Consider the following 17,114-nt stretch of genomic DNA (forward strand, 5'->3'; position numbering starts at 1 on the left):
AAAGAATTTATGATGAAACTGCTCCGGTCCTGACTAGCTTAGTCTTTTACAGTCTCAGCAGAAGCAAAAGCTCTTTGAAACCTCCTTTCTCCCCGCTCCCTAACTTTCTTACCCCTACTGGGGCTCTTTCTTTATGCTTCCATATTTCTTTGGAGAGCTGTAAAGAATTACAGTGTGGACTTTGATGTCAGGGGACTTGAGCTCAAATCCTGAGGCTTCTTATTTTTAGCTGAGTGTCCCTGGGCAAGTCAATTAACTTCTCTCTACCTCCCAAATTCATCACCTATGAAATGACAATAATGTGATGATTAAATGAGGTGGTAAATATAAAGTTCTTAATTCAATATGTGGCAACAATTATTGTTACCTCATTATGGCATTTTCCATTGTTGGTCTACATGGGATAAATCTATAGACAAAATACAATCCTGGACAAGAAGAAGCTCCTATAGCTCCTGTAGCTTCTTGTGCTCTAGGATTGTACTTTGTTTATATATATTTTTTAATTCCAAATGTCTAGTATTGTGCTTGGGACATAATAGCCACTCAGTGAATATTTTTGAATAAATGAAGTTCCTCAAATAGGCAAAGATGCATGTCATAAAACAAAGCCATGTTGGTTGATGTTGACATCATGCATATTAGCATGCCAGAAGTGTGATAACTAGAAAGGATAGAGATGGTACTTTTCTTTTGCATATGCTTATTTTTTGTGTGCGCTGAATCCAGTTTTGCATAATGGAGAAATACACCAACGTGAATTACATGTCTTTTCAAGTTTCAGTGCTGAACTTGCTGTGTTTGTTGTCTCATATAACTGGACTGGTAAGGGGTTCTCTTCCTTTTGGAAGAGAAGGGTCTTCAGACATCTTAGAAAGTTAAGCTGCTTTTTAAGTGTTAAATACACATTTTAAAGATAATTGGTAAGCATTTATTTCATAAAATTTTGACCTTTAAAAACTCTGCATGAGACCTGAGTGTTAAAAACTAAGAGCTGTGTGCGTGTTTTTAACACAGAAGATATGCATCTCCAGGTTTTCATTTTCCTTTTTCTCATGAAATGGTATTCAAATTGTGCACTTCGAAATGCCACAGAGGAGAAGGTTTATCCGAGCTAGGTGATGGGTCAAATGAACTTAAATTTGAAACATGTTTAAATTTGCCCTTTTCTTTCCTTCTCATTAATTACTGGAATTGCCATGAGTCCATTGCTCTGTGAAGGTTTCTCTTTCTTTGAACATTCAGGATATGGTGTTTTGTAAGTGATCTAACAGCCAGCTTTTTCTAATAAAACATGGCCTAAGAGAAGAGCCTGTTTGTGTTACTAGTGTCTTTTATGATTTTCAAATGATTTACCCACTTCTTTAACTGTCCCTAGATGAGTAATCTTTGAAGGGTAGGGTGGCACATGTGGAGTATTAAAGAGATGGCTCTTAAGCAAAGATAAATGAATTACTTATGATAATACACCATGGAGCAACTTTCCACTACTGGTAAATATTTTGTTTTCTACAGAAATCTCTTTACTATCAAATCATTGCTAAACATCATAGTTCTATAATAATCCCCTCATCTGAAGACATTTCATTTCAAACAAAGGCTGATTATTTTAAAATGGATGCAAATTGTTTATTTTCTAAATAAGCCTAAATATGACTTAAATTCAGGTTGCTAAAAAACTTCTTGCTGGCCGGGCGTGGTGTCTCACACCTGTAATCCTAGCACTTTGGGAGGCCCAGGCGGGCGGATCACGAGGTCGGGAGTTCGAGACCAGCCTGACCAACATGGTGAAACCCCGTCTCTACTAAAAATACAAACATTAGCCAGCCATGGTGGCACGTGCCTGTAATCCCAGCTACTCAGGAGGCTGAAGCAGGAGAATCGCTTGAACCCGGGAGGCGGAGGTTGTGGTGAGCGAGATCGCACCACTGCTCTCCAGCCTGGGCGCAGAGTGAGACTCTGTCAAAACAAAAAACAAAAAACCTCCATGTTGGTCAGGCTTGTCTTGAACTTCTGACCTCAGGGGATCTGCCCGCCTTGGCCTCCCAAAGTGCTGGGATTACAGGCATGAGCCACTGCGCCCGGCCCCCCCAAATTTCTTGCTGTGGTTATGCATGTCAAGGTAATTAGAAGGAACAATAATTATCGCATTTATTTGCTCAATGTAGGTAGGCAACTCCTCATATGTTCAGATCCCAAAGTGATGCTGAATGATTGGACCTATCCAATTTCTCTTCCTATATAGGCGAAAGTATTTAAAATCATAAAATATTTCCTTCACTATGCAGCTGCTAGTCACTGCCATTGTGTAATGTTTTCTCCAAGAAATAGCTGATTTCTAGAACTCTGCTCAAAATTTGCACAAATCATAACCTTTAGCCATGAGTTTAGGGTAGTGAAACTTCAATATAAAGATCGGATTGTCGCCTTCCTGACCCATGTCCTGAATACCCTTTTTCCTTTTCATTTTTTAGCCAAGTGGTAATTTGTAAAACAACCTTTCTTCATAACTATTATAAAATATTACTGTGTGGCATTCCACACTGAAATTAACTTTCCAAGATGAAAATGTAGGCCTTTTTTAATAGAACTAATAATTTCAATGTAATTTAGGGAATATTTAATGAACACCTACTATGTCCACGCCATTTTACTTTACCTGCTGGTCACCGTTTGAGGCAATGCCATTGCATTTCTTGAAATGTGTTATTTCATTTTTTGCTTTGGATTCACTCTTTCACACACATTGAGCTTATATTGCATACTGTATAACCAGTGAATACATTACTTGATTCTGCATAATGCCTGCTGCATATGATGCAGGGGTTGAAGGCTTCTCTATCTTATTCTTTATGTAGCAAACACAGAAACAGTATCTGTAGGGGAAACTTCTGAAAATGTTAAAGACATTTGCAAAATGAAATACTTTTTGTCCTTTTTGTGTTTTAGTTGCAGTGCTGGACATCTGATTTTAAAGTACAACAGTCCTATTCAAACATTTTCATTTGTCTCAGATCTTGACATTGTTCAGCACAGATTTTTTTTCTTTAAGTTTACTGGAGGAAACCAGTCTTATTCATTGTGAGAACTCAGTAAATGTTAAGCCAGATTTTCAACATAACCAGCATCAGGGGAATTAAGTTAATGCACTTTTGGAAACTGCATTAACTCCACAAAATCAACAAGACTTTTATAGAGCTCACACAAAGAGAAATCAGCTGCTACATGTATTTTCTCAAGAGTCAAATTCAGTTTTGGGAAAATGCTAAAGCCATAAAAATACATAGGTAGATAAATCTCATGTGAATACTATTACATAGATATATAATGAATGATACTATGTAGCTAAATAGACTAAAATACTATCTAGACATATAGGTTTTATTTAGGGTTCGATGATGGCAAGATAATTGTGAATGCCGAAGTCGTCTTTGTTTTAAATTTCAAATTAGTTTAACTATTTATATTTATAGATTTCACTCCTATCTATAAAATAGCCCTTGTTTTTCTTGTTTTTACTTCTACTCATAGCTATTGTCAGGAATTGAGAGTTTTTTCTTTAATCTGAGTGGTTGGTTCTTGTAAAAAATATCATTTCTCAAGAATGTTTTTTTCAGGAAGTTTTCTTGGGCTATTATTGTTCTCTGGGTTTTTAAACAGTTGGGCTAACTTTGCCTTTGCTTTCAACAGAATGCTAACCAGATAGCTTCTGAGATAGGTTACAACTTCATGGCTTAAAGTATTGGTTGTGCTGGAGTTGTCGTTCTCCCTGGAGAACAGTCCTTGAGAACTAATTTCATAGCCAGATATGCTGAAACTGTTAGAAGGTTGAGGTGACTTAACGGCCATTTGTAAATTAAACTCTGTAAAATTATTTGGCAAATGAATATTATTAAATGCCACTAGCATAATAAATGAACAAGTCCAAACATCTAGTGAAAATTATAATTTCAATTAGATTTAGGACATATTTTATAATGTCAGTGCTTTATTTTCACAGTTGCCAAATTATAAAGTGAAATGTCTTCTCGTTTCTTAAGGAGACATTTTCAAACTGGTCTGTCTTCTCCTGGAATCAAGATAGTGACTGCACATTTCAGCGTGAACTGTCCGGTGCACGTCTATAGTAGGTTCTCGATGTGTTGTTGAAAGCGTTGAGTGAGCGAACACTTCAGAATGAATGACACACATATTAGATCTAGTTATGCACACTTTGCCAAACCATTGACATGCATGCAAGCACACCTGCTTCTCCAGCTGCAAGGCAAGTAGTTATATCAATACATAATTCTGCCTTCCTTCTAGAACCATGACCTTGAGGAGAGGTGGCTATCTTTGGCAGATTAATTACTGTATCCACAGTGCTTGGCATGTATATTTTGTCACCAGCTGGGTCTTATGTTAATGTTCCACCCTAGGTTGGTAGTGTTTCTTGTTCTGGTCTTTTCTATATTGAGCCCTGGTTCTGTGTTACCTTCAATCTACTCAGTGAGATGCAGGTCCTCATTCTGTTCTTGCATTTAACATTAATTTCTCCATACAATGGGTCAGACTCAGTACTTAAAATATGGAGGCTTCCTCCTCTGGAAGAATTTTTGCCACCATTTCTTTATTCCAAATGTATGAGCCGCAGAAAACTTTAGAGGTGTTGAACATGTGCAAAATACCTGATAAAAATGCTTCTATGTGTTAATGCATAGGAAGAATTCTATAAACTTTCCTCAAATTAGCCTCCTTCAAATTAGAATAACCTTTGGGTTGAATGTTATTAGATACCTAGAATGGTCTCCCCAATGTCCATAATGGGTTAGTTTCAGTATTCCACTGGTCAGTGTAGCATTGGGATTAGTAGCGTTTTTATATTTTCATATGTATGAGTAACACACATTTTTACTGTACTTGTCAAACCCATTTCAATTTCTAATTTCCTCTCCACTAGTTAACTATGGAGTGAACATGAGAAACTTCATTAAAAGAGTATATTCATTTTACTCGTGTGTCTAAATTGTTAGGTTGTATGTTGAGGACAACTCTAGGTTTCTCTCCAGCAGTGAAAAACATGAACTATGTGATATTTTTAATATTTTTGAGATCCTTTTCTATTGTTTCTAAACTTCTGAGTAGGCTTTTTTATATAGATTCAGAGTACTGGATAGATGGGAGTGAGGGCACCTTATGCCATTTTAACAAACATTTTCCCTTCTCCTTTGAGTGTATTTCAGTTTGCACAAACTGTATCTTAAAAAATTACACCTAATTTTCAGGGACATCAATTCAGTGTGAGGTATTTTTCCTGGATAGTTTTAAAACTGTTATTTTTGTTGCTGTTATTATTTTAACACTGAAGCTGAACTCATTGGATACTATAATTTTGTGACCTCTGTGTACAGGGAAAGTGAATCAATGAGAACGCATTTTTTAAATGAATGTACAGAAGAGTGAGACTTGTTAATATTTTTTCAAAAATTCATTGGACAAAGCTAATGCATTCATGGGCTCCATAAAGACAGTAGTATAAGGAAAACATTCATACCTCTGCCAACATTTCCAAAAGGCCAAGAAGGCTCCCATTTGTGGAACACGTTACATTTTCCACAATGTTCTCAGCCCTCAGACCAAGGTAGTAAGAACGCTTTATTATCAAAAAGGCCCTACTAACAACTTGCAGTGTAAATCATCCTAATTGGACAGATCACTGAGAAAAAACAAAGACATTCATTCACCAGACATTTGGAAATTCCAGGTAGAAATGCTTTCAAACCAGGCCACATTTGGAAATCAAACTCTGAGTAGTAGAGGGCTGTAAACGAAATACTGTATCTTTTATTTCTGTATGTGTTATTATATTTGTAGCGCGGATGTACTTATTTAACAATAATAACTAAGTGCCTCCTATATGAGTGACATTCTGCAAATTGAAGAGGTATTTCAAAAGGGAGCAAGAAACAACAGTATTTTACCAAGTACTTTGTATGAAGGTATTGACTCTAATTCTTCAGGGAGTTATAAGAGAGTGGTCTACAGTGGAGGGCTTTCAGAAGGAGGTGGAGCTTTGAGCAGGACTTAAAAGATGCATAAGATATGGAAAGTCAAAGAGAGGACTTTATTCTAAGCTAGTAAAAAATCATTCACATTTCTTGTGTTTTTTTCTTCATTGTTCTGAATGTGGTGACATATAAGCATTCAAGATACATTGTGCCAGATAATTATGTTCCATTAACATGTGAAATTTTCATCTACAGAAAATTTTTGTTTAGAGAATGCTGTTTTGGGGGTGCTGTGCTTTGGGGCTGATTTCCCTCATCAAGACGGTAAAACTATTTGGGATGGAGCATATACTAATATAAATATAATATACTTATATATATAGTATATATATAGTAGTGTATATACTAATATATAGTGTATATATAAGTATATAATATATATTTATATATTTACATATAATAGTATGTATACATAATATATATAATATATCATATATTGTAAATATATGATATATGTATATGTAATATGTAATATACATATTATGTATATAATATATATAATATTATGTATATAATATATATGTATATATTATGCATACATATTCAGAGCTAACCTTTGGGTATTAATGAGAGTTGGAGTCCAGAGCCTAGCATATATGTAATATGTAATATACATATATCATATATTTACAATATATGATATATTATATTAAATATATAATATATGTATATATTATATTAAATATATATTTATAAATTACAATGGAGCTTATACTTATATATTATATTTATATTACATTATTATGTAATTATGTATATTATGTATATATCATGTATATAATATATATGTATATATTATGCATACATATTCAGAGCTAACCTTTGGGTATTAATGAGAGTTGGAGTCCAGACTCTAGCATATATGTAATATGTAATATACATATATCATATATTTACAATATATGATATATTATATTAAATATATATGTTTATATTATATTAAATATATATTTATAAATTATAATGGAGCTTATACTTATATATTATATTTACGTTACATTATTCCATTACTATAGCATAAATATTATACTATTATAATGATATTATAAATATAATGAAATGTTATCCATATTTTATTATATTTATATATAATATCATAATGGAGCTTATCCTAGTATAAGCTCCATCCCAAATAGTTTTATTGTCTTGGTGAGGGAAATCAGCCTCAAAGGACAACACCCCCAAAACTGCATTCTCTAAAATGAAAATTTTCTCTAGATGAAAATTTTACATGTTAATGGAACATAATTATCTGGCACATATATAGTCTGTTATATCACATATATAAATAATATATATATAAATCAAACATAAACAGTTATATAGTATATAATTATAAGTAGAATTATATTAAGCATATACTAGATTATATTGTAATTAGCAACAATTGATTAGTAATACTTTTCCTCCCTAGGTAGCTATTATTGAGTACTCTCTAGTAAGTCATGGAATATAAAGATGATATGTAATTTTGATTTTGTTAGGCTAATTTCCAGCAGTTAAGTATAGTTCAATTAGTGTTCTGTTTTGACTATGTAATTCAAAAACTATGTTTTGTAAAAACCCACAAAAATAAGAACAAGAACAAGAAAAGCAATGTCGTTTGAGTTATTGAAGGAGAATTCAGCCCATAGATTTTCTCCATGCTTTGGCAGCTGTTTTAGAGCATTCATCCAGCTGCATTTGTCTAACACTTGAATAATGATCATGCAGTTTGTCAGACGCTTTTGGGAGAGAAATTCACTACGCAGAAATATTTAGTATTTAACTAATTTTTCCAATTATAGGTTTTTGATTAGAGTAAATTTATTTTGAATTACTCCTGATGTTAAACCCAATCTTCATTAGTGTTCCATAGAATTGTGAAACATTAGAATTATAGTTTTTTCCTAGCTAGAAGGAGCACTCTCATTTTATAGATGATTAAGTTGAGCTTCAGAAAGAGATTAAACAACCTGCCCAAGGTTTTGAAGCCCAGGAGGCTTGGAACTCATTTTCTGATATACAGTTGGACACTCTTCTTAAAGTATTTCCCATAACAATGGACACAGTTGGAGAAAAGAACATAACTATTTCTTATTGGTCATGGAGGGTCATGAGCTGTTTATGTCTGTGAGGGCGTTACTGGAATGTAACTTATCAGTTATGTTTTCAAATCCTTAGAGCAGAGCTTCTTGACCTGTGTGCTGTAAATGGGTATGGGTGTGCCAGAGGTGGATGGACAGGGCCTAGGGTGGCAAAAAATCAGGAAAGCATTGAAATAAATCACTCCAGCACACTGTAAGTACATACAGAAAATGTTATTTTTCTTGGCAGTAGAATCCACTCTCTAGGAAGAAACAAGCTTTTGTTGGAAGACTGCTCTGATAAACTTTTTGGAGGGCTGGGCCTTCAGGAAGGCTGAGGACCTAAACTGGATAAAAGGGAGAGGGACATATTCAGAGGGTGTGTAGAGAGTCAGAGAGAGAGAAGAGAAAGACTTAAGGGCTGGTGGCTCAAGAGAAACTTTGGGGAAACAGAAATAATGGATGCGGACATCAGCAGATCTACAGTGCTCCATAATGATTTGTGGAGTAAATTACTTTGGGAGATGGGATGAAGTGCTTAATCTTGCTTTGAGTTAGGGACTGGTAAAATCCAAGATTGCCCAAGGAAGGGCTGTTCCATATAAGTTACAATACAATTATGAAAACTTATTAGCAAAGATCAGATACCTACTATACCACAGTGCTTCTGCGAATAGATTCAAATAATTTTTTGAATTTAAGCCCGGCATCTCCCACATGACTGACCATTTAGGAATCCTGGTCCTAAGAGAACATGACCATTGGGAGTGGGCCTCTGGGAAGGGTGCTGTGGTGTGCAAGGGCAACCCTCAGTTATGTGCACCAAGCAGAATGAATCATGTGTTGTGTCACAGGAAGTGAAGGGTGAATAATATAAATAACTAAAAATGGGTGAGGTTTCCTGTTAAAAAAAACATACTCGTGTTGATCTATTCATGTGTCCGCATTACATTTCAATGCGATTGAGTGGGGAGGATTGCTTGGGCCCAGTAGTTCGAGACCAGCTTGGGCAAAATAACAAGACTCTGCCCCATTAAATTTTTTTTTTTATGTGAGAAATGTTATTTGTGCTGAAGGGGATCACATATTTGTTGAGAATGTTTTCCAAACCAACAATCATCACACAGTTTCTCAAAGGACGTTATTTCCAGGTTTGTAAAAGTTTTATGAAACTTATTAAAATGTTTAAGAATCATTGATAATATATTGCATGTTTAATGAACAGCCTTTATTAAAAAGAAGAAATATATAAAGGAACTATATCTGGAATGAAGAGCCTCCTTAAATGATTGGACAGAAAATAGTGGCATGAATTACTGTAGGAATTTAAGAATATATGATATACGTGTGAATGACGTTTTTTTGTTTTGATTTTTGTGCTATGAAAAACTCTACCAAAATGATTAGTTGATGAATTCTGTTGGTAATTTATAGTCAGGATATTAGCAAGCAAAGTATTCCAAAGTCTTCTGGCTGATATTTGTGTGAAAGGGTGTGTTCTCATATGAGCAGGAAATGGGCTAATAAGGCAATGAAAAGACTGGAGATAATTTCACGGTAAATTTGGGGTACAATTTATTTTGATTATAATATTATTTCTAGTGAAAGTACTAAGTCTGAATTATTCAGACAATTGCTTTAATTCTCCATTTGATATTTGACCTGTGCATAGAGCTAACCTTTGGGTATTGATGAGAGTGGGAGTCCAGAGCCTAGTCAAGTAAGAGATTAGGAAGCAGAGATGGAAAGAAAGTTCTAACTATGCCAAAGGTCAATGCACAGTACTGGTAATGATTTGACTGGGCAGTTTTATTAGCAGCCATTTCTTTGACAGACTAATAAAAATGACTTACAGATTCTTTTCCAAGTTATCTTATATAAATTAATTATGATGAAAAGAATGTGAACCACATTTCATCTTCTTTCTTGCCTTCTGTTAAATATGTGTTCAGCTTAGAAATTAAATAGCACAGGATAGAACTTGAAATCATAAATTCTGTGCGTGATATGTAGTTCAAAGGTATTACATGATAATTCACATGTAGAGAATTGCACAGGATAGTTGGGAAATGTTTCTTAACCCTCAGAGAATGCTCGCTGGGCACACACATAACGTGTAGATGCCCAAAGCATTTCAGAAGTAGAATTACGAAAAAACCCCAAAACACTTGTCATGAAAGGTTTGTGAACCTAATCTCGCCTGTATAGACTGGGCTAATTCTGATATTAAGAGGAGTTCTCCCTTCTCTTAAGTAAACAAAAACTAGATTGGCTTTCATCCAATCGGTTATTCTAAGACCACTGCAACTTTTTTCTCTCACAAAAAGGAGTTGCCCTAAAGAAGTTTCATTTGCTTTGCCCTCTTTTTTTTTTCTCCCTCCTCTAAAGGAAAAAAGGTATGTGTGTGTTGAAATCTAAAATATAGGAAAGTTTCCATTTAAAAATACTTTTTAGATAACCAGATTTGCTCTTCGCACAACTAGGTCTTTGGTCCCTGGGTGATATTTTATATCATATTCCTGAATTCTTTCCTGGAGTCATCTTTAACGGGGCTAGGGAATTTATTGGGTGCTGTAAGAACTGTTGGTATGACCCACCATGCTCTCTCTGTCTCTCTGTGTAACTCCTACAACTTGACTTTGAGATAGATCTAAAGAAGTGAGCTATCAAATGTTGGAAATATCAGGTAAGAAGTTACGATAGGCTGGTCATGGTGGCTCACACCTGTAATCCCAGCACTTTGGGAGGCCAACGCAGGCAGATCACTTGAGACCAGGAATTCAAGACCAGGAGTTTTCAGACCAGCCTGGCCAACATGGTGAAACCACATCTCTACTAAAATACAAAAATTAGCAGGGTGTGGTGGCATATGCCTGTAATCCCAGCTACTCTGGAGGCTGAGGCAGGAGAATTGCTTGAACCTGGGAGGTGGAGGTTGCAGTGAGATGAGATTGTGCCACTGCACTCCAGCCTGGGCAACAGAGCCAGACTCTGTCTCAAAAAAAAAAAGATAATGGAGATTATTAAAAAGAATAAGATAGACGGAAATATAATATTTAAGGTTAAAGAAGAAGGCTGGGTGTGGTGGCTCATGCCTGTAATCCCAGCACTTTGGGAGGCTGAGGCAGGACAATCACTTGAGCTGGGGAGTTTGAGACCACTCAGACTCACTTGAGACCAGCCTGAGCAACATGGCGAAACCCTGTCTCCACAAAAAAAAAAAAATTACAAAATATTAGCCAGGTGTAGTGGTATGCTCCTGTAGTCCCAGCTACTCAGGAGGCTGAGGTGGGAGGATGGCTTGAGCCCAGGAGGTTGAGGCTGCAGTGAGCCATGAACACAGCACTGAATTCCAGCCTGGGTGATAAAATGAGACCTTGTCTCAACAAATAATAAAAATTAAAATAAAATAAAAATAAGAACGTGAAGCCAACTGAAAACAAAAAGTATTAAAACACAGAGAAAGTTAGAAAATAAAGTTTAAAGATGAAGTAGAAAGGCCAAGGAAAAATGTTTAAATGTTGTGGAGAGAATATGAACTTACTATATATTATTGCTCACACTTAAATAATGCTTGGTATATGCCAAGTGATGTTTAAAGGCACAACTTACCCACATATCCCTTATGGGTTTGGTACTATAATTATCCCCATTCTATAAATTAGGAAACTGAGGCCCAGAGAGGTTAAATGATTTATTTAACATCACAGGTTTGTAAGTGGCAAAACCAAGATTAGAATATACATGTATATATAGCTACATTCTTAAATACACAATTCGGTATATTAGACACCTATTTATTTTGTCTTCCTCCCTTCTGATATTAGCTCCTCTCTTCCCTTTTTGGGTAAATTTTCCTTCTTACCATGTGACTTCAGTGGGAGCTGTTGCCATGTTCTTAGACACTTTCTTTCCATGCTTTCGAAGTAAGCATCCTTTCTACCATCTTATCTTGATTGTACAACGTTATTTCCAAATATTATTTTAGATTGTCTGCATTTTCATCAGATAAAACAGGATTATCTCCCTTTTATAGGACAAATAGTCATTTCCACTTAAAAATGGAGCTGTATTAAAAACAAGCTTTTGGCCAAGCGTAGTGGCTCATGCTTGAAATTTCAGCATTTTGGGAGGCCAATGTGGGAGGATTGCTTGAGGCCAGAAGTTTGAGACCAGTCTGGGTGACGTAGCAAGACGCTGTCTCTACCAGGAAAAAAAAAAAAAGAAAGAAAAATTAGCCAGGCATGGTGGTGCATGCCTATAGTCCTGGCTACTCCAGAGGCTGAGGTGGGAGGATTTCTTGAGCCCAGGAGTTGGAGGCTGCAGTGGGCTGTGATTGCATCACTGTACATGGCTTGAGTGACAGAGCAAGTCCCCATTTCTAAAAAAAAAAAACAATCCCCCCCACTAAGGTTTTAATGTTATCTTGCACATTCATGCTAAATAATTTAGAGGCTGGTAACAAAAAGAATATTGTTCTGGTCTCAATTAATTAATTATTCTAATTAATACATAAACTTATTTTATTAATTGCTTATTTACATCAGATATAATATTAGTAAAAGATTGATAAGAGCAGGTACCAGTGACAATTTTCTGAGACATTAAGATTTTTCTTTATATTTAGGACTATTAGCCTACAAGTGCTAATATATACACATATATACACACACACATATACACATGCATACGCATATATACATATATGTATATAGGTGTATAAATACATATAGGTACCTATATACATATAGGTACATATATACAAATATTCATGTGTATACATATGCATACACACACACTTAAATGGAGTATGTTTATCTAGAAATCAGGAAAGTTAGAAACTGAGAGTAAATAAACATTTAAAAATGGAAAGGCAAATGGCTTTTCAAGATAGCCCTGATTTTAGGTCAATGGAAAAAATCTAAGCAGTTATTTTAACTAAAGTATCTGGTGATCATAGCTTGGAAGATCTGGAATTTTAAGGTGGGTGGCTCACTTGACTTGAAAATCCAATATTTTTTCTGAAGTAGGTGTTGCCATGGTGACAGAACGGCTTAGCAACTGAAGACAGATTTCATTGGCTGGCTGGCTGCAGACTTGCTTGTTGAATGGCATTAATATGTTGCCTCCTGCTGTTTTTTATGAAGGAGACCATCTGGCATTAGCTGTATTTAAAGGTACAGTTCTGTTAAACAAAGAATACCAGGTGATACACACTGAGGTGTTAAAAATAGGTTTTGCAGGCATTAGTTGGTTTAATCAATCAATGACTAAGAAGTTCCACTTCAAATCACAACCTAGTATAACCAATTAATTCACGATTCTAGGCTTTGACAGCAGGCATTAAAGTGTTTTTTTGTACTTACTTATATTATAAAAATTTAATTGCCTAAATATACTATACTAAATGATCATATTAATCTTGATGTGCCTAAAAATTAATCTACTTGATAAACTGTTCTCTCACTTATATAAACCAGAGATGTAGTTTTAAAATAATGATTACTGAGGATGTTTAATATATCAGAGCATAAACAGCTGTCAGTTTTTCTTTTACTTTTGAGGGTGATAAAAATAATGGATTTTCAAGTAAGATATATTAAGATGTCAAATGCATCTATTCTACTAATTATAACTGTTGATTCTAAACAATAAATACCTGTTGTACATCTGTGAAAAGACATACCCTCTTTTTTATTTTTTGAGAGAGAGTCTCTGTCACCCAGGCTGGAGTGCAGTGGCATGATCTCGGCTCACTGCAACCTCCACCTCCCAAGGTCAAGCGATTCTCCTGCCTCGGCCTCCTGAGTAGCTGGGACTACAGGCACACGCTACCACACCCAGCTAATTTTTGTATTTTTAGTAGAGATGGGGTTTCACCATGTTGGCCAGGCTGGTTTTGAACTCTTGACCTCAGGTGATCCACACGCCTTGGCCTCCCAAAGTGCTGGGACTACAGGTGTGAGCCACTGTGCCTGGCCACATATCCTCTTTTAAAGGAGTTCCCAATATACTAGGGAGGATAAGACACATGCATATGTTATGGTAAGACAGAAAATGACAAGTACCTTAAGAGTAATACAAAGCAAAGTTTGAGATTGAAGAATGGAGGACACGTTTAATAAGGATGCTCACCGAGACTTCTGATTGGCTTAATCTTGACCAGTGGAGAGGAGAGAAGAGAATTCTAGGAGAAACAGTAGCATTCATCAGTGTTATAATCACAGCCTCTCTAAGAGTGGGTTCCAAGATAATGTTCAGAGGATAATAACAGAGCACTTTGTGCTTAGACCTTGCTGTACATGTAGAGGAAGCAAAATCTTTACAAGTAGTCTTTGGCCATATCATGAATATGCTTAAATGCTAGGCTGAGGATTTAGACTTCATTTGTTCAGGAATTAATAGAAATAGATCATTTGTGAGTTGCTAATTTAAGAAAAAGATATTGTATGCTTTGACATATTTAGGGAGGTGTTGTGGACCCACCACCTGGAGAGAGATATATGGCCATCAGTTTGAAATGAAAATCATTTCATGGCAGAATTTGAGGACAGAGGAAAAGATTTAGGAGTCATTTGCATGACTGGTGAGGGTGAAAATGGTGATTATGGATGAGATGACTGAGGGACGGAGAATAGGCAAAGGAGAGAAAGTGTATCAGGCAGAAACTTAGAACACACCAACATTTTTAAGATTAAATGAGCAAGAAGACAGCAGAGAGATGTAGTCAGAGAAAGAGACAGTAGGTATGATTCAGAGCTGTAGTCTCAAGATAGGACTGGGGGCATATGACGATGCCCAGTGCAGTGGAAGTTAATGAAGCAGAGGATACAGTAAAGGTCACTCACTCCCAGCACTGGTTGGAAGTCACTGGGGACATTTGGGGAAGTAGTTTCAGTAGAGTCAAGAGGAATAAGTCAAACAAATGGATAAGGAGTAAGTGAAGGGCAGTTTCACCTCTAACACTCACCTTTTCTCTCACCCATTCATCAAACCAAGCCTTTCTTTTTTAAAGGCTAGTCAAGTGAAGCAGTGGGAGTAAAGAAGGAATAAACTAAGTTTTCTGAAAGATTACATACTATTTTCAACACACATTCATTCCTGAACTCATATCATTGTGGCAGTCACTGCATTACTCTCTTCATATGGTTCTCACAAAGGGCCACTACTGACTTCTTAATAGGGTGACCTTATGTCTTGGTTTCCACCATATTCAGTGTTCCTGGGGTATTTTTGTTAATAGAGCCCTCTGTCACCCTCAAAACTGTGCTAGTTTGGATGATAAATTATGAGTTATCCCAGCTCTTAACCACCAGTTCTAATGAGCAGTTTTCAATCTTTATCTTACTTGACCTTATTTGATTTTTTTTTTTCTTTACACAGCTGACTACTCCCCTTTAGTGTGACTTGAAATCCCACTTCTTTGATTTGTACTGGATAACTCTTCTGGTTCTCCTGACACCTTCTCAGTCTTTTCTGCAGCCTTCTCTTCTGTCCACCCTGTAAGTGGTGTCATTGCTTAGAGTTCTGTTCTTGGTTTCTTCTCTTCATTACACACATTTTCCGTAGACAAGCTCACTCATAACAACAGGTGCAGTTAACTAGAAGCCAGTGATGGAAAAATATAACCCTTGTTTCTCCCCCCGAGCTTCAGATTTGCACATCCACCTGCCTAGTGCACTTTTACTATAAGTGATACTCAACATATGGACAAGAACTTGAGCATTGGAGTGAGACATAAGGCTGCCAGGTCTGCCATTTAATAGCTTAATGGCCTTAAAGAAGAAAGTCTCTATGTGGCTCAGCTTCCACTCTGTAAAATCATGAAACCTGTCACGTAAGGTTTATGTGCAGGTAAAATGAAATAGCACATGTAATGTGCTAAGCACAATTCATGGCACACAATATACACTTAATGAATAATAGAAATTATTATTATTTCCCAAACTGTATTCTCCTCCCATTATTTCTTGTCTTGTGGAACATCTGCCTTCCTGAGTGGAGGAGGGTTTATGTGTGGGGGAACATGAAATACTTTTGGAAAGATTGAGTGATGCCACAATATGTGAGGCCCTGGAAGCTGGACAGAGGAATTTAGACACAATGGTGGGTTACGGGGGCTTCTGCAGTCTTGTAAGCATAGAATGATTCTGCGGAAAGTGGTGTTGTAGCAAAATTAGTTATTTTAATATTAAGCCAGATGTGTGTTTAAAGTAGGGGCTGGGAGGCCGGGCAAAAGGCTGATAGAGTAATACTGGCATGATTTGATGAGGACCTGGAAGGGTGTGGTGACAATAGAATGAAGAGGAAAGGATAATTAGGGAAACATGATAAATGGACAGATTATTTTATTTTTTATATCAGTTCTTTCTTGAGAAGGTTGTGAAATATTTCCATCAAAAAGATATATTTAATAAAAATGTAATAAAGCTTCTTTATGGATCAAGAAGCCACTACTGTTTTGTACCTATTTATTTGTGAAAGAGCAGGAAAATGTGCTAATAATAATAGTGGCCAACATTTTCAGCCTGATTCTCTCAGAGTTTGCTTAGATGATCATTTACCTCTTCAGATCTTTGAAAGAATTTCATAAATGACTGGTCCCATTTGTAACCTTTATTATTCTCATAGTTACATAGAATTATTGAGATGCATACTTCAGTATTAAAGGATGTTGGTGTTTCTAGTGATTCTGGCCTGTTACATGACATCATGTGATACAGTTTGGATATCTGTCCCTGACCAAATCTCATGTTGAAATGTAATGCCCAGTGTTGGAGATGGAGCCTGTTGGGAGGTGTTTGGATCTTGGGGGCAGATTCCTCTTGAATGACTTGACACCATCTCCTGGTGTGAGTTCTCGCGAGATCTGATTAAGTGTATGGTACCTCCCCCGCCTTACTCCCTTTCTCTCCATGTGATGTGCATGCTCCCGCTTCTACCATGAGTGAGAGCTCCCTGAGCCCTCCCTAGAAGCCGCGTAGATGCCAGCACCATGCTT

General features: G+C 36.2%; 1 protein-coding gene across 1 annotated transcript in view; it reads left to right on the forward strand.

The window, feature by feature from the left end:
* The window catches only part of CPE (carboxypeptidase E), a 120,938-nt gene that overhangs the window by 6,971 nt on the left and 96,853 nt on the right, over nucleotides 1-17,114 (forward strand). The window lies entirely within an intron of this gene.

Source organism: Nomascus leucogenys, chromosome 7b (genome assembly GCF_006542625.1).
Source record: "Nomascus leucogenys isolate Asia chromosome 7b, Asia_NLE_v1, whole genome shotgun sequence".
Taxonomy (NCBI): domain Eukaryota; kingdom Metazoa; phylum Chordata; class Mammalia; order Primates; family Hylobatidae; genus Nomascus; species Nomascus leucogenys.